The following is an 18,784-nucleotide window of genomic DNA, read 5'->3' on the forward strand; positions in this document are numbered from 1 at the left end:
GAGTCAACCAAGTGCTGATGCAACAACTGGTTCTGACAATTATTAAAAATTTGTTCTTTCATGATTAGATTATACAATCCTGTATAGTCACACACTTTACTACCCAGTAACCAGCCTCCCAGAGCCTTAGTAGCACAATCTACAAAGTCAGTCCAGTCCTGAGTCTGTGCCTTCTGGGTGTCTCTGAACTGCAACCTATACCGTTCAGTGGTTAGGCCAACCCCATCTGTTAGAGCACTCTTCAGGACTTTGTAATCATCAGCATCCTCTTCTCTTACAGTGAGGAGATTATCTCTATCTTTGTCTGCAAAGAAGAGCCACAAGATTGCCGCCCACTGTTCCTGGGGTACCTTCTGTACTTTGCAGGCCCTTTCAAGTGCAGTGATCCATTTGTGGATGTCATCTCCAGTGTGATAGGGAGGGACAATCTTGTTTAGGTTTCTATGGTCATAAGACCTATCCCTACCACTAGGGTTATTGCTGCCACCAGGGGACTCTAGTCCCCTCTTTTGTCTCTCTCTTTCAAGAGCCAGGGTCTCTTTCTCAAGGGCAATTTCTTGCCACTTGATCCTAAGCTGGACTTCTTTCAGCCTATCTTCATGTTCCCTCCTCTCAGGAGAACTTCTTCTCCTATGAGATGAGGCAGAGGACCCTATTGATGAACCAGAATGGTTAGATTCTGAAGGTGATCTTGCCCTTCTAGGTCCACCAGTAGGCCTACGTGGGGGGATAGAGGGAGGCCTTGGTAGGCCCTCTTCATCTGCAGGTAGCCCTGTGTCTTCCAGGTTGGGTTCATTAACCACTTCCTGGTATGCAGCCTCATCATCCTCAGAGTCCTGGTGGAGAGCCCCACTAGGATCTTCTTCTGATGATGGATGGTCTCCCTCCTTACTACCTTGGGTATCTGGCTCTGATGCTTTGGCTAAGTCATCTACCACTAAGATATCTATCAGGCGTTGGGTGGTGGGACTCTGTCCTTGCTTTAATTTCCTTATGGCACACAAACCTCTTAACTCTTGGAAAGAGAATGTGTTATACTCAGAAGGCATCACTTGGCTGTTTTCTTGCAGAGGCACACTAGGCCCTGCCTTTAAAGCCATGACTAGTGAGGTGTGGTGTGTGCACCTACCTATACTACTTGGTTTCCTACTAGAACCTCTCTAGGAGTTGTAGTCAGGCTGTGCTAGACCCTCACCACCTACAACTTCTAAGTTCAGTAGAACTTATGTAGTATAAGCTTGATCTATATGTACCTACTGGTACCTTGATGTGTTTTTTTCTAATGATATTCTCAAGATTATTTGTTAAAACAACGCAAGCTCTTATCCCATCCGCTGCACACCAATGTGAGAAGTTGGCCTGGTATATGATGTCCACTATTCTAGTGGGCACCTTGCACCAGTCCAAATGACCCTTATTGATGGTAGGTTATAAAGTGAACCTTATAGAAAGCTATCCTAATGGTAGCTGTGGAGAGCAGCCTTCAGGCTAAGACTTGGGGACGAGTTAAACAAGTTGTTTTACCAATTATAATCTCTTGAAAGAACAAATGAAAAAGCACACCACACAAGGTATATATCAAATATATGTGTATTTATTGTAAACACAACCCCTCTGGACTCTTTATGAGGTCAGAGGTAAAAGTACAATACAAGGAACTTAACTAGCATACGATAAGTTGTACAGTATACGTTATGCCCTAGGGGTGTCACAAACCATATACTAAAATAGTGGTATAAGAACCATGTGAGCGTTAGAAAGCAGGCCTAGGGCCTGTGGAATCGCTGGGGCTGCCTAGAACCACCAAAGGTTAGGATGTAGGAGGCCCACGGGAGATGTGTGCAGTGTCTAAACACAGCCGCGGGTTACCATTGACTTTCTATGGAGAATGAACAAGTTACAAAATTACAATTTAAGGGCACTTCTAGGTGAACTACGATGGAACCCTTTTAGACTAGGACACTTCAAGAGTTAAGACCCACCAGAGCACCGGAGTACTCGTGTTACCACATCCAGGAAAGCCGGGTGCATAGGTGTCTTTTGGTGTCAGGTTTCGTCGTCGATTCCAATGGAGAGTTGTGAAGAAGTGCTGCAGGCGACCAGAGGAAAAGTGTCCGGGTGGATCCAAGCGTGAATTGGAGATGTGAAGAACCTGAAAGCAGAGGACACAAGGTCTGTGTCACTAGCCAGTGACCAGGGTGGCGATAGGAAGATGCCAGCCGATGTCGGGTGATTACAGGTAAAAAGGTGAAGCTTGTCTCTTCAGCCACAAGGACCAGGAGGCTATGACGCCAACCAAGAGCTAGATTCGAGCTGTTCCACAAAGGATCTAGATGAGTGCGGTGTTGGTATCTGGATTGGACCCAACAAGCCTTGGCAAACGCAATCCACGCAAGATGGGTTTCGGTGGAGACCAGCAAGGTCTGAGGAACTCCTCCTTTGGAGAGGAGTGGGAGCAAGCCTGGAGCAACCAGGAAAGCTAATTAAAGTGGAGATTGGTCTTCGTGGGGGCTCATTAGCTAATGGACTAGGAACCGCAAAGACTCGCCAAACTGAAATACACTGAGCGAGCCCACGGGACACTCGTGGAGTGTGTGCCTCTGACCTTTGGTGCAAAAGGTGCTTGGGGCAGGGGCTTCAAATAACCCAATGCACAACTACAGAATTACTCAGGAAGTAGGTGCAGTAGCAAAAATGCAGGATGTCCAGGAGTTCCGGTCCCACGTCTGTCGTGTCCGCCACAGGTCTCAGCTTTGCTGGGAGAGCAGGTCAGCATCAGAGATGTCTGGAAGTCTATAACTTGTGTCACAGATTCTTTGGGATCCGGCGGGAGCCTCAAAAATGCAGACTCGCAAAGATGCTGTTGGTGCCTGTTTGGACAGGGTGGTCACTCCTTGACCACAAGGGAGATTGTTCCGTCTTCCAGTCGAAATGGAATGTCAAAGTTCCAGGAATTACGTATCAGAGTTTAGTCCACGGTAATCTAAAGTCCTCAGGACTGGGGTTCTATACTTATAGCAAGTTTAGGGGTTGGACCAACTCTAAGGTCCCTCCTATGGGTGGACCTGGGGAGGGGATGGTTACACCCCTTCCCCTTTGTCCAGTTTCGTACCAGAGCTGGGCCAGAGTGCCCCAGCATCCGGGACTGGGAGCTTCATGAAGCACCTTGTTTGCCCCGGGCAGTGTCTGAAAAGCATTCACTGAATGCAACCCACCCTGCACCAATACACTAAAGCCTGTCTAGGGATGTGCTAGCACCTCCCTGGACAGGAAACCTATTGTTTGGCCTCCCCTGCCGGAGTTTCGTCCAGCAGCAGGAGGGAAGACTCGTGTCTGTGGCAGCAGCATCCATTTTGTGATGCTGGGGCTCTGTTTAACTTTAACCAGGTTTACCAATAACTACATGTCTTCTCCCTCTAGAAGGGTGGAATGCTACCCCCGCCGCCAGAACTGGTGGTGTAGTATTCCACAGTTTTTGACACCTTACACAACATGTTTTGATAAAGCCAAACCAAAATTAGCATTAACCGCGAGGATTATAATGCACTTAAGAGTATATGGTATGGCTATTTCATAGAACAGCTATAAGGAGATGGTTCCGGAAGCTGCATAGGGGCTCAGCTCTTGCTAGGGCACCCTCTCACACAAAACCAAGCACTCTGCCTCTAGGATTTTCAAGGCCTGCCATTGGAGTGACTTATAGGTTACTATGGGCCAGATGTAGGTAATTTCTATTTACCGACTCCAAAATACCGACTCATACCGAATCGGTATTTAAGAGTCGGTAAACAGGAAGGAGGCACATGTAGGTGAAAAATTACCGAATCTGTAAGAGTCGGTATTTACCGAATCTGTAAATACCGAATCGGTATTTCACATTGATTCCTATGGGCCTTGAAGCCCATAGGAATCAATGTGAAATACCGATTCGGTATTTAAAGATTCGGTAAATACCGAATCCTGCAAGAGTGTAGGGGGTGTCACTTTGACACCCTGTAGCACCCCAAGTACAGGCATGTGTGCCATGTGGCACACATACATGCCCTAAGGGCATGTCTGTGTGTCACATGGCACAGGTGTACATGCACAGATGTGCATGCACACCTGAATTCGGTATTTTACCACCCAATAGGATTGGGTGGTAAAATACCGAATTCTGAAGGCCTGTAGCACTGTGAACAGTGCTACCTACATCTGGGATTTACTGAATTGGTAAAATTACCGATTCGGTATTTTACAGAATCGGTAATTTTACCGATTCGGTAAATTTACCGAATCTGTGTAATTATGGCCCCTACATCTCACTCACCAAATACCGGTCGGTAACGGCCGAATTCGGCCGTTACCGACCGGTATTTGGCGACCTACATCTGGCCCTAAGTGTCTATATATATAAGGTAGATACTATATCTAAGTAAGGGGTGATTGCACCACCTTACCCAGGCTGTAAGTACAGACCTGTGGTGTCAGTTTGGAAGGCTAACCAGGGGTGGCACAATACATGCTGAAGCCCCTGGTAGGCCTAGGGTGCACCTATGCCCTGGGTACCTAAGGTACCATATACAGGGGCTCACAAGGGTGACCCAGTAACCAATCTGGTATGTACCTAAAGTACATGGTATATGGTACCATAGGAAGCAGACCCTACTCTCCTACACCCCCCGCCCCCAACGCAGGGACATTAAACTAACCTTGACCAGTTGAGTCTTCATGTTCTAAGTGAAAATATCTGGAGAGTCCATCTGCATTGGCATGGTTACTCCCAGGTCTATGTTCCACTGTATAGTCCATCCCCTGTAGGGAAATGGGCCACCTGAGCAGTTTGGGATTTTCACCCTTCATCTGTTTTAGCCACAAGAAGGGCCTATGGTCTGTCTGAACTGTGAAGTGAGTACCAAATAAGTATGGCCTCAGCTTCTTCAGGGCCCAGACCAGAGCAAAGGCCTCCCTCTCAATAGCTGACCAACGTCTCTCTCTAGGGGTCAGCCTTCTACTAATAAAAGCTACTGGCTGATCCTGACCTTCTTCATTCAATTGTGATAGCACAGCCCATACCTCCAACTCAGAAGCATCTGTTTGAATAATGAATCCTTTGGAGTAATTAGGAATTTTCTGAATTGGTGCAGTGCACATGGCCTGCTTTAGGACATCAAAAGCCTTTTGACAGCTGACTGTCCACTGACATTTTTTAGGCATTCTTTTAGAAGTTAAGTCATTCAGGGGTGTCACTATGGAACCATACCCCTTGACAAATCTCCCCAGTCCCCAGTCAGGCCCGAGAAAACTCTGACCTGAGTTTGGGTGGTTGGGTGCAAGCCACCCAGTCCATTATGGTCTGGATTTTGCTCTGCAATGGTTGAACCTGGCCTCCACCTACAAGGTGGCCCAGGTACACAACCGGACTCTGCCTTATCCGGCACTTAGTAGCCTTAATAGTTAGGCCTGCTTTTTACAGGGCCTCCAAAACATTTTTCAGGTGGATCAGGCGATCTTCCCAGGTGGAGCTAAAGACAGCAATATCATCAAGATAAACTGCACAGTAGTCATCCAGGCCTGAAAGGACTTTGTTCACCAACCTTTGAAATGTGGCAGGTGCATTTTTCAGACCAAAGGGCATCACCACAAACTGATAATGCCCACTAGGGGTTGAAAATGCTGTCTTTGGCTTAGCCTCATCAGCTAGCCTGATTTGCCAGTAGCCAGCTGTCAGATCAAATGTGCTCAGATATTTGGTGGAGGCCAACTTATCTATGAGCTCATCTGCTCTGGGTATTGGATGGACATCTGTCTTAGTGACAGCATTGAGACCTCTGTAGTTTACCACAACCCCATCTCTCTCTTGCCACCGTGGGTGTGAGGTTTTGGCACAAGGACTACTTGACTGGCCCAAGGGCTCTCTGAGGGCTCAATCACTCCCAATTTCAAAATGTTCTGGACTTTTGTCCTGATACAGTCCCTGACATGATTAGGTTGCCTGTAAATCTTGTTTTTAACAGGCTGACTGCCCCAGTGTCCACTTCATGAGTGCACCAGGCAGTCTGACTTGGAGTCAGTGAAGACATATGTCTGTATTGCTGCAGAACTTGTCTGCAGTCACCTTGCTGCTGGTCAGTGAGGCTGCCTGCCAAGGCTACACCATCAACTGACCCATCATCAGGGTTCTGAGAAAGCAGGTCTGGGGCAGGGTCACTCTCTTCCTCCTGTCCTTCATCAGTAGTAGCCGTGAGCAAGCCCATGACTGCCCTGTCAACATATGGTTTCAGTCTGTTGACATGAAGCACCCTATGGGGGCTCCAAGGAGTTCCAAGATCTACCAAATAGGTTACCTCTCCCTTCTGTTCAACAATAGTGTGGGGTCCACTCCATTTGTCTTGGAGTGCTCCTGGGGCCACAGGCTCCAACACCCACACTTTCTGTCCTGGCTGGTAAACAGTCAGGACAGCCTTTTGGTCATGCCAGGCTTTCTGTAAGTCCTGACTGGCCTCCAGATTTTTGGTTGCCTTTTTCATGTACTCAGCCATCCGGGAGCGGAGACCAAGTATATAGTCCACAATGTCATGTTTAGGGGGTTTGAGAGGTAACTCCCATCCCTCCTTCACTAGACACAATGGGCCTCTGACAGGGTGCCCAAACAAAAGTTCAAATGGGCTGTAGCCAACCCCCTTCTGAGGAACCTCCCTGTATGCAAACAAAAGGCAGGGTAGCAGGATATCCCATCTCCGCCTGGGCTTTTCTGGGAGACCCTTAATCTTACCCTTTAAGGTCTTGTTGAATCTTTCAACCAGACCATTGCACTGTGGGTGATAGGGTGTGGTGAGCTTATAGTTAACTCCACACTCCACACTCCTTCCACATTACAGTTAAGTAACTAGACATAAAGTTTGCACCTCTGTCTGATACAACCTCCTTAGGGAAACCCACTCTTGCGAGAAAACTCCCAAGAGGGTTCTTGCCACAACAGGTGCTGTAGTGGTCCTAAGTGGTATGGCTTCTGGGTACCTGGTGGCATGATCTACCACCACCAGGATAAACCTGTGCCTAGAGGCTGTTTGGGGATCCATTGGTCCAACAATGGCAGTCCCTACTCTTTCAAAGGGAACACCCACCACAGGCAGTGGTTTAAGAGGGGTCTTTGTAGTGCCACCTGCTTTGCCACTGGCTTGGCAGGTTAAACAGGAGCGACAAAACTCCTTTGTGTCTTCTGACATGTAGGGCCAGTGAAAGTGAGGGACAAGCCTGTCCCAAGTTTTGTTCTGGCCAAGATCTGGCCAAGATGTCCTGCAGGAGGAATATCACAGGCTAGTGTCAAAAGGAAGCCCCTGAATGCCAAAGGTATGACCAACCTCCTGGAAGCAGGGGTCTTGGGGTCTCCACCCTCTGAATACAGGAGCCCTTCATCCCAGTAAACCATATGGGTGCCACTAGTATTCCCTGCAGCCTCAGCAGCAGCTTGCTGTCTGAGGGGTTCAAGAGAAGGGCAGTCCAACTCCGCCTGCCTCAGATCTGCCCTGGAAGGTCCCCCTGTCCCAAGAAACTCAACCTGATCAGGTTCAAGTTCTTCTAGGACAGTTCCTTCTTCAGGCTCACAATCAGCTTCCTCAGAAGGCTGATCCTCACTCTGAGGCAGGGGGAAGGCACAGCCTAAACCCTACAGCTCATTTTCCTGGTAGGCAACTGGTTCATTATTCCAGAATCCAGTGCCTGTTCAGTGTTGCACTTTTTTTACCTGTGACCTAGTCACTGCAAGAACATGTGCTGAGATACCTAAAATCTCTGCGTGTGTCCTAAATTCCACTTCAGACCAGGCTGAAGTCTCTAGGTCATTGCCAAGCAAACATTCTACAGGGAGTTCTGAACTAACAACCTTCTTAAGGCCAGTATTTCACATTGATTCCTATGGGCCTTGAAGCCCATAGGAATCAATGTGAAATACCAATTCGGTATTTAAAGATTCGGTAAATACCGAATCCTGCAAGGGTGCAGGGGGTGTCACTTTGACACCCTGTAGCACCCCAAGTACAGGCATGTGTGCCATGTGGCACACATACAAGCCCTAAGGGCATGTCTGTGTGTCACATGGCACAGGTGTGCATGCACAGATGTGCATGCACACCTGAATTCGGTATTTTACCACCCAATAGGATTGGGTGGTAAAATACCGAATTCTGAAGGCCTGTAGCACTGTGAACAGTGCTACCTACATCTGGGATTTACTGAATTGGTAAAATTACCGATTCGGTATTTTACAGAATCGGTAATTTTACCGATTCGGTAAATTTACCGAATCTGTGTAATTATGGCCCCTACATCTCAATCACCAAATACCGGTCGGTAACGGCCGAATTCGGCCGTTACCGACCGGTATTTGGCGACCTACATCTGGCCCTAAGTGTCTATATATATAAGGTAGATACTATATCTAAGTAAGGGGTGATTACACCACCTTACCCAGGCTGTAAGTACAGACCTGTGGTGTCAGTTTGGAAGGCTAATCAGGGGTGGCACAATACATGCTGAAGCCCCTGGTAGGCCTAGGGTGCACCTATGCCCTGGGTACCTAAGGTACCATATACAGGGGCTCACAAGGGTGACCCAGTAACCAATCTGGTATGTACCTAAAGTACATGGTATCAATTTAGAGAGAGAACAGCTAGGTTGTGGGCCTGATTAGCAGGGCCACATCCATACTGAAGTCGAAAAACCAGTGAAACAGCAAAAGGTGGGGGTAACCATAGAAAGCAGACCCTACTCTCCAACACCAAGGAATTTAATTGGTCGGGCCTTCTCTTAATGAAGGGGAAATGTCTTAGATATATAGATATGTGTGTGTTGATCGTTCGTGAAGAGAAGGTTTAAATAAAACATCTTGCCTGACACTGTAGGGTCCGTTTCTCCTTCATCGCCGCCTGGAGGTTGCTGTAGTTCGAGTCCTTTGGATATATATATATAAACGCGTCGCTAATCTCGGGGTCGTGGGAGACCCAAGAAAATAAAAAAGCCATATCCTGACAGCCTTGTGTACATGCCTTCTTCCTCGGGAGCAGTAATGGGTATTTATATATATATATATGATATATGATGGCGGCATTGGCAAAATAAAATAATGCACTAAGAAAAACCTGGCTCTACGCTTGTCTGTTCGAGTTTTGGATTTGAAGTAAAAGGCGAGTTTGGAGCTATAGATATATATATATATATATATATATATATATATATATATATATATATATATATATACACACACATATATTTTTACATATATATATATATATATATATATATATATATGTATATATATATATATATATATATATATATATATATATATATATATATATATATATATATATATATATATATATATATATATATATATACCAGCTCCAGAACACCAGCCAGATGCACACACGAGCGGGTGCACACAAAACGGGGGTGTGCCCGTTGAAGTAATCGATGCTTCTAATTTCCAAGGATATTTAATCCATAAAGAACGTAGCACACGCAGGGGGTAGTTCCAAGAAGGTTTTTAATGCAGGAACTTTACAGCAACAAGACGCGTTTCGCCATCGGGCTTTGTCAAATTGTGCAGAGAGCCGAGGCGCCCGTCTGCTTTAAAAAACGTCATTCTGAATGTAGAGTGCAACAAAGGACTAACATGCAGAAGTCTAAAGTGGCCGCCATCTTGTAACGATGGAAATGTCACAGAAGGTGAACATACAGGCAGCCCTGGTGTAAGTGCAACCAATATTAACCAATGTAAATACATGTATATCATAAACATTCATTGCAACGGTCTGGTAAAACCTAACGCGTTGTTTTTTCATCTGCTGTGGTCCAAATATATGCACATCTCATAAAATTCAGCCCTGGATGGGCGTATCTGAAGCGAAAACATGATTGCAAGACGCGCACTGGGATTAAATACATAGCGCCAAAAACCATACTACAATAGTATTGTATTCATACTCGTTATAAATATAACTATACATAAATATATAGGCGCATATAAGGGTGGGACCCACATAGAGTCACACTCCTGTGTTTGTCCAACTTTCTGCACGTCAAAGTTAATGTAGCCCTGTATGGGCAAATCTGTATTGGTCACTTCAAATACATGAAATACTCCTCTAATAATCAGAATGACCATACTTGATGTAAGATATACCATACAATAACACCAATGTATCAGAATAAATCATAAATACGGGATACAGATATTCTAAATGCAAGGAAAAGCTCTAAGGTACAGTGATAATCCTTCAATTACAAAAATAAATCATCAACCTAAATGTACTGATAATTCCTCATGCATATTTAAACCGTGTGGAATTTTACTTTGCAAGTCAATTATATACCTGGATTCCAGCCGTCTTAATTTTAAGAGGCGGTCCCCCCCTCTGATGTTAGCCGGTACACTATCGAGACATGTATATGTTAACAGATCCCTGTTACTTTTATGCATCTTTTCAAAGTGCCAGGCTACTGGGTAGGATTCATCTTTGTTAGCAATTGCACGCATGTGCTCCAAAATTCTGAGTTTCACGGCATTGGTCGTGCTGCCAATATATCTCAAGCCACAAGGGCACGTGAGACAATAGATGGCATATGGCGTGGAACAAGTTAGGAATTTCGTTATTCGTTTGGGAATTGCCAAGCCAGGTATTTTATATGTAAGCGTCCGCTTACTATATTTACACGCCTTGCATCTGCCACACGGATAAAAACCACTGAGAACAGGCAATTTGGGGGTTACTGTCTGAGTCTGATGATGACTGGAGACTAACTGGTCTCTGAGTGATCTGGCCTTTCTAAAAGTGACCAAAGGATTGGTAGGTAAGTCAGCCTTGATGGTATTATCTGTCAATAAGATATTCCAATTTTTCTTAAGTATCTTCTTGATTTGCCCTGCATCCTGAGAGAAAGTAGTGATAAGGCGAAAGGAACCATTGTTAGCTTTCACTGGCTTTTTAGGCTGCAACAGCTCATGTCGTCTCATCTTCTTGGCTCTCTCATATGCACGTGCCAGAACACTGTCACTGTAACCCCTTATTCTGAATCTCTGTAAACTTGAGTCAGCTGCCCTTTCGAAGTCATCCTCATTGGAATTGTTCCTTCTTAATCTTAACAATTCTCCATACGGGATGCTCTCAATTAGTGGACGTGGATGACTACTCGTAGCAAAGAGAGTGGAGTTACCAGCCGTTTCCTTTCTGTATAAGGTGGCCTGGAGCAACGAGAATCATGAATGGAATAACCGGATCATAGGGTGGCATCGTTACATAGACGATCTTTTTATTATCTTAGAGAACCCTATAGAAACAGCGAGTACTTTTGTTGATGCTCTTAACAGAAACGATGTGAATCTTAGATTTTCCGGTCACATCAGTCAAACATCTGTGAATTATCTAGATCTTACAGTATATATTGACAAGGATGGAAAAATGCAGACCAAACTATACAGAAAGGAAACGGCTGGTAACTCCACTCTCTTTGCTACGAGTAGTCATCCATGTCCACTAATTGAGAGCATCCCGTATGGAGAATTGTTAAGATTAAGAAGGAACAATTCCAATGAGGATGACTTCAAAAGGGCAGCTGACTCAAGTTTACAGAGATTCAGAATAAGGGGTTACAGTGACAGTGTTCTGGCACGTGCATATGAGAGAGCCAAGAAGATGAGACGACATGAGCTGTTGCAGCCTAAAAAGCCAGTGAAAGCTAACAATGGTTCCTTTCGCCTTATCACTACTTTCTCTCAGGATGCAGGGCAAATCAAGAAGATACTTAAGAAAAATTGGAATATCTTATTGACAGATAATACCATCAAGGCTGACTTACCTACCAATCCTTTGGTCACTTTTAGAAAGGCCAGATCACTCAGAGACCAGTTAGTCTCCAGTCATCATCAGACTCAGACAGTAACCCCCAAATTGCCTGTTCTCAGTGGTTTTTATCCGTGTGGCAGGTGCAAGGCGTGTAAATATAGTAAGCGGACGCTTACATATAAAATACCTGGCTTGGCAATTCCCAAACGAATAACGAAATTCCTAACTTGTTCCACGCCATATGCCATCTATTGTCTCACGTGCCCTTGTGGCTTGAGATATATTGGCAGCACGACCAATGCCGTGAAACTCAGAATTTTGGAGCACATGCGTGCAATTGCTAACAAAGATGAATCCTACCCAGTAGCCAGGCACTTTGAAAAGATGCATAAAAGTAACAGGGATCTGTTAACATATACATGTCTCGATAGTGTACCGGCTAACATCAGAGGGGGGGGCCGCCTCTTAAAATTAAGACGGCTGGAATCCAGGTATATAATTGACTTGCAAAGTAAAATTCCACACGGTTTAAATATGCATGAGGAATTATCAGTACATCTAGGTTGAAGATTTATTTTTGTAATTGAAGGATTATCACTGTACCTTAGAGCTTTTCCTTGCATTTAGAATATCTGTATCCCGTATTTATGATTTTTTCTGATACATTGGTGTTATTGTATGGTATATCTTACATCAAGTATGGTCATTCTGATTATTAGAGGAGTATTTCATGTATTTGAAGCGACCAATACAGATTTGCCCATACAGGGCTACATTAACTTTGACGTGCAGAAAGTTGGACAAACACAGGAGTGTGACTCTATGTGGGTCCCACCCTTATATGCGCCTATATATTTATGTATAGTTATATTTATAACGAGTATGAATACAATACTATTGTAGTATGGTTTTTGGCGCTATGTATTTAATCCCAGTGCGCGTCTTGTAATCATGTTTTCGCTTCAGATACGCCCATCCAGGGCTGAATTTTATGAGATGTGCATATATTTGGACCACAGCAGATGAAAAAACAACGCGTTAGGTTTTACCAGACCGTTGCAATGAATGTTTATGATATACATGTATTTACATTGGTTAATATTGGTTGCACTTACACCAGGGCTGCCTGTATGTTCACCTTCTGTGACATTTCCATCGTTACAAGATGGCGGCCACTTTAGACTTCTGCATGTTAGTCCTTTGTTGCACTCTACATTCAGAATGACGTTTTTTTAAAGCAGACGGGCGCCTCGGCTCTCTGCACAATTTGACAAAGCCCGATGGCGAAACGCGTCTTGTTGCTGTAAAGTTCCTGCATTAAAAACCTTCTTGGAACTACCCCCTGCGTGTGCTACGTTCTTTATGGATTAAATATCCTTGGAAATTAGAAGCATCGATATATATATATATATATATATATATATATATTTATATTGAAAATAAGATTCCAACTCCAATTGCGTTCATATGGAAATCATCCAGGCACTCACGAATGTCGTTTTCTTAGGCTTCTTTATTATGTTACAGCAATTTCATCAACGCGTTTCGGGAGTCAAGCTCCCTTGATCACAATGTTTTTGCGTTATCATGGTACCCTTCTTTAATGCATGTAAAAAGTAGTAAAAACTGTAAAAGGACTCGCAAGAATTCAGCTGTGGGTAAATACGGCGACCATTTTAACATTTTTAAATACGTCGGAAAAGGGGTATTTTTCGGGTATAGACATTTGTTATTCTGCTTAAAAGCAGATATACACGTAAACAAATGTTAAAATCCCTAAATAAGAGTAAACATACTTCAATAAGGTCACTTGTAAAAAACAATTCAATAATTAAAGTGCAAATGCATGATTTCATGTTGTAAACACAAACTCAAGGGTTCACAGTTTCCAGAGGCCAGTGCCTATCTCAACAAATGGGACCTTCTTAACAATTAGAGATTATTCCTAGCTTGTACCACAATATTTCTTGCGTATTTGCCATAATGTATTTAACGATAAACAACTGAATTTTGGTTAGATTCGCCTCGTGGCTCTACTGATCATATATACCTCATAGATCAAAGTGGGACTTATATAGATGGTAATGCTAATCTATCAAATCAACCTTATTTATTAGTCATAAAGGGCAAGTGCTTCTGTAAACTAGTAATCTTTTACTGTAAACATGTATCTATATATTGCACATGAAGATAATAAAGTGCCAGTGCTAAAGTGCGTCTCAATTTCAATAAAGTGCTAATGCTTCAATATCAACAGCAGTACCTCATATATGTAAACTGTCCACTTATATTGCACTTCGGCAAGAATTTTTTTTATCTAAAGTGTCCGTGCATATAACAAAAAACAGCATTACTCATCACAATACATCCGTCCCTGAGCCAGTTCTATTTCAGAACCATATACTACTAACCATGCAATTTAAAAAGAAGGGTACCAAAATAAAGACAATTAAAATTGAAAAATTCTGTCAATTAAAATCATTAACAAAAAGTTTCCAAATGCAGTTCCGGTATACTCGAGGTTGAAAAAACAATTCATTATATGTACAGTTAATCAGTTTAAGCATGTGTAAAGGTCTTCATCAACATTCAATCCCTGTGGCTCCCTACAATTAAATTCTAGTATAAAATAAGTCTCAAGTCTTCTAAGTTCACTTTTCCTATCTCCCCCTCTCCTCTTCTTAGGAACCTCTGCAATGCATGAGTACTGTAGGCCTACAGGGTCACTTTGATGGTACAATTCAAAGTGTCGGGCCACTGGGTAAGACCTATCCTGATTAACTATAGCTCTTCTGTGCTGAAGGATTCGCTGGTGTACAGGTAAAATCGTGCTACCGATATAAATCTTGGGGCATGGGCACTGTAGTAAATAAACTACGTACTCGCTTTTACAAGTAATGGTACTTTTCATTTTCATGATCTTGTTAAAAGATGTCTTAAAATCCGTGCGATTCATTCCATGTTGGCACGCTTTTGCATTTAAAACACCTTTTAAAACCAGGTTTGGGTTTCAGCCAGTCTGCATTACTTTTTTTCTTATCAGAGAACTCACTTTGTACAATTAAATCTTTTAAAGATTTAGACAACACCGGATCATTTTTAATCAGATACCAGTGTTTTATAAGGATAGTTCTTACTTCCTTATGCTTGGTGTTAAATGTAGTGATGAATCTTGAACTACCTTGATCATGCTGTCCTTTATTTAATTTTTGAGTTCTAGAAGGCTCAAATAGGTTGTGTCTAGTTAACCTTCTGGCCTTGTTGGAAGCACCCTTAAGGACCGTCTCGCTATATCCTCTTTCTAGGAACCTCTGGGTCATTTCAATCTCTATAGTGTTGTACTGTTCATCATTACTGCAGGTACGCCTTGCCCTGTAATATTCCCCAAACGGAATACTTCTTATTAATGCCGTTGGGTGGGCGCTCTCGGCGTGCAGGATTGAATTCCCAGCAGTATTTTTTCGGAACACAGTGGTCTCTAACTTTTTACCCTGAGGGGTAATACTGATATCGAGAAAATCAATAGAAGTTTTGCTGGAATTCCCCACAAATTCCAAATTCAGAGAGTTCTGATTTATTTCTTTGATAAACAGGTTGATAGATGTCTCCGTGCCCTGCCACAGCACGAAGACATCATCAATATATCTAACCCATAATAAGATATGTTCCGACCAGTGGTCAAAAGGACCCCCTCTGAGCAGCCGCTCCTCCCAGTAGCCTAGATGTAAATTGGCATAACTGGGGGCAAAGCAGGTGCCCATCGCGGTCCCCCGCTCCTGGATGTACAGATCACTGCCAAAGAGAAAGATGTTTTTAGTTAGACACCATTCCATTATTTCAAGGATCATTCTATTCTGGGATGCAAGACGTATCGGTCTCCTATTAAGATAATGCTCACACGCTCTGAGACCGTCTGTGTGTCTTATACTAGTGTATAAGGTTGAGATGTCTAATGTCATAAGTACTATAGTTATGGGGTCCCAACAGATGTCAAAAATACATTTTAGAAAATCGGTGGAATCCTTTAAGTAAGATGGGAGTGTTCTGACAATAGGATTCAGAAAATAGTCTATATATCTCGAAGCATTCTCGAATAGACTGCCACATGATGAAATGATGGGCCTCCCTGGTGGACTAGTGGAGTTTTTGTGGATTTTCGGTAACATATAGAAGACTGGAATCACAGGATTGTCTTGTTTGATGTATTTGTGTTCATCCCAACTGAGCAAACCAGTTTCCTTCCAGTGATCCAGTCTTCCATAGAACTCCACAATTACGTTTTCATATTCCCTGGGGCTTATTCACTTATAACAGCTGTGGTCAGATAATTGTCCCATTGCTTCTTTTTTGTATTGTTCTTTTCCCCAGAGAACTACGTTCCCTCCTTTGTCCGAAGGTTTCACTAAGAGGCCATCTTCCATCTGTAGTTTCTTTACTGTTTAGTGGAAAAGAGCTTTCCTAGGATTCATTTTATATTTCTTTTGATTTTCTTGGAAATATACATTTTTAAGATCTTTAGTTACATTTTTACCAAACAGGTCTACATTGTCTTTCAAAGTTTGTGGAAGGAACTTGGATGCAGCTCTGAACGGCGTGTGATCACTAGCTAGTAAGTCATTTACACATACAGTATTGTCAATATTCTCCTCATTAGAGGTGTCATCCATTAGTTCTATCATATCCGTCAGAGCAGGTAACTCATTAACACTGAGGAAAGGCTGTGCGGTATCCTGCTCTGTTTCTGAGCTCAATCTAGAATTGCTGATTTTAATAGCATGCATTTTCGTCAAATTGAGTTTCCTAATATACCGGTAAAGGTCCATCCTGCTGTTCGGGTAGTTAAACTCATTAGTATCACAGTAGGAAAGACCTAATTTTAAGATTATCTCATCCTCGCTAGTCAACGGTACAGAGCTCAAATTGATGATTGTAGAGTCTTTGTTAGATAAGGTGGCTATTTCTTGCTGTTCGAGCGCAGAGATCTTTTTGTTTGCCACCCTTGTGCTCCTCCTGTACCCCTCGCCCCCTCGTCTTTGTCTTCTTTTCCTCGAGCCCTTCCCCATCCTCTTCCTTTTCCCATCCGATGGTCTGACTGTTGCTCCATGATCATAAAACGGAATTCATCCGCAACTGGCAGTCGTACATCATTTGGTCCTTTTCGACTGCCGTCGTCAGATTACTGTTCTGAGCCCGTTTCTGAACTTGCATCACTCTGCATCGGCGTCTGTTGGACAGTTTGTCCACTGAAGATTTTCTGGCGCCTGGCCATGTCGAATTTCTTGGCGAATGTGTAAATCCGCCCTGTCTCATAATCGATGCGATCTCTTATGAATTTTGTGGACTTTCTATCTTTGATGCGTTTCTCATATTTTTCCAGTTTGGGCTTAAGATCAGATTTAAATTTATCAATTCTAAGTTTTTTGTCATGTTTGCTTAGTATCTCATTTAGATCTTTCAGTTTATCAATTACTTCCAGTCGTTCCTTTTCCGCATATTTGAGGAGTATTTGCATCATGTTTTTTTAACTTCCAGCACTGTTCTCAGCCCATTCCTCAAGCATTTCTATATCCGAATTTTCAGAGGAGGGGGAAATCATTATGCGGAGTCCTTGTGGAATTCTGCTTACTTCAAGATAACAGCGTAATGAGGCCACCTCCCACCAGCGGAATATTTCTCTTTTTTTCAATTTTTCATATGTTTGCAGGTTTTTAGTCAGATCCGGGTTTCCAGTAGGGACAGCCGCCCCCCCTTTATCCGATCTAGGTTGCACAGAATCTTCAAAAAGTTTAACTGCCTCGAGTTCTCTGGCTGCATATTCCTCATCGCTCATAGCTGAGCCTTACGATATTCGATAGATATTTCCCTTTGTTTAAATACTTCCCGCTAGATAACCAGCGGAAAAATTGGCTCTCCGTCGAACACAATAAAAGGGGAAGTATCGTAAGCCGGCTCCCGTTTGCCTAGTTACAAAGACCCGTGAAAGAAAAGCGAGTGTGTGTTGCGAGTTGGGCTGACTTACCGAAGCGCTAGGACCCTCCGATCCCCGGGCTGCAGAAGACTGCCTTTCCTCGGTTACACCACACGCAAACAATTTGCAGGTCCGCTGGGTCGTTGCGGGGGGCGCGCCTGTCTTTGTTTGTTTTCTTGAATCGGCAATTCAATCTGGCGTGCTACCAAAACGCCGGCGGTGCCTGGTTCTGCGACAATCAGCCACGTCGCTCCCTATTGAAAATAAGATTCCAACTCCAATTGCGTTCATATGGAAATCATCCAGGCACTCACGAATGTCGTTATCATTTATCATTCTGCTTAAAAGCAGATATACACGTAAACAAATGTTAAAATCCCTAAATAAGAGTAAACATACTTCAATAAGGTCACTTGTTAAAAACAATTCAATAATTAAAGTGCAAGTGCATGATTTCATGTTGTAAACACAAACTCAAGGTTTCACATATATGTATATATCAACGCTCCGTGTGTCACTTTCACCCAAACAGTGCACTTCTTTTTGGCGGGTGCCGGTTGCGGTCGTGACAGACTGATTTACAATTGAAGCTTGTTTCTTCTCCAAAATCCAAAAGAAAAGATACCGAACTCAAGGTAGGGGGGCTCGCACAAGACTTTATTCGGGCTCGCACAGGACTTTATTCGGCAGACCGAGAAACAACAAACGTTTCGGCGTAAAGCCTTCTTCCGTGTCACTCATTCAGTCATAAGACAGTGTATATAAAGCATTATTGAAAACGGGCAATGAAACAGAAAAGGGACAAAATTCCTCTTACGAATTCAAGCGCCATTTAAAAGACGACATAGGTCTACGTTTTTTCTTATTAAAACATATTGTTGACAATAATGCTGTGATATTATCGTAAACCGTTTCAAACGGTAGAATGCGTGAACATATTCCATGTGCATTTATATTTACATGAATTGTTTGGTTACGTTTTTAAACCACA

This window comes from Lissotriton helveticus, chromosome 3_2 (genome assembly GCF_964261635.1).
Source record: "Lissotriton helveticus chromosome 3_2, aLisHel1.1, whole genome shotgun sequence".
NCBI lineage: Eukaryota > Metazoa > Chordata > Amphibia > Caudata > Salamandridae > Lissotriton > Lissotriton helveticus.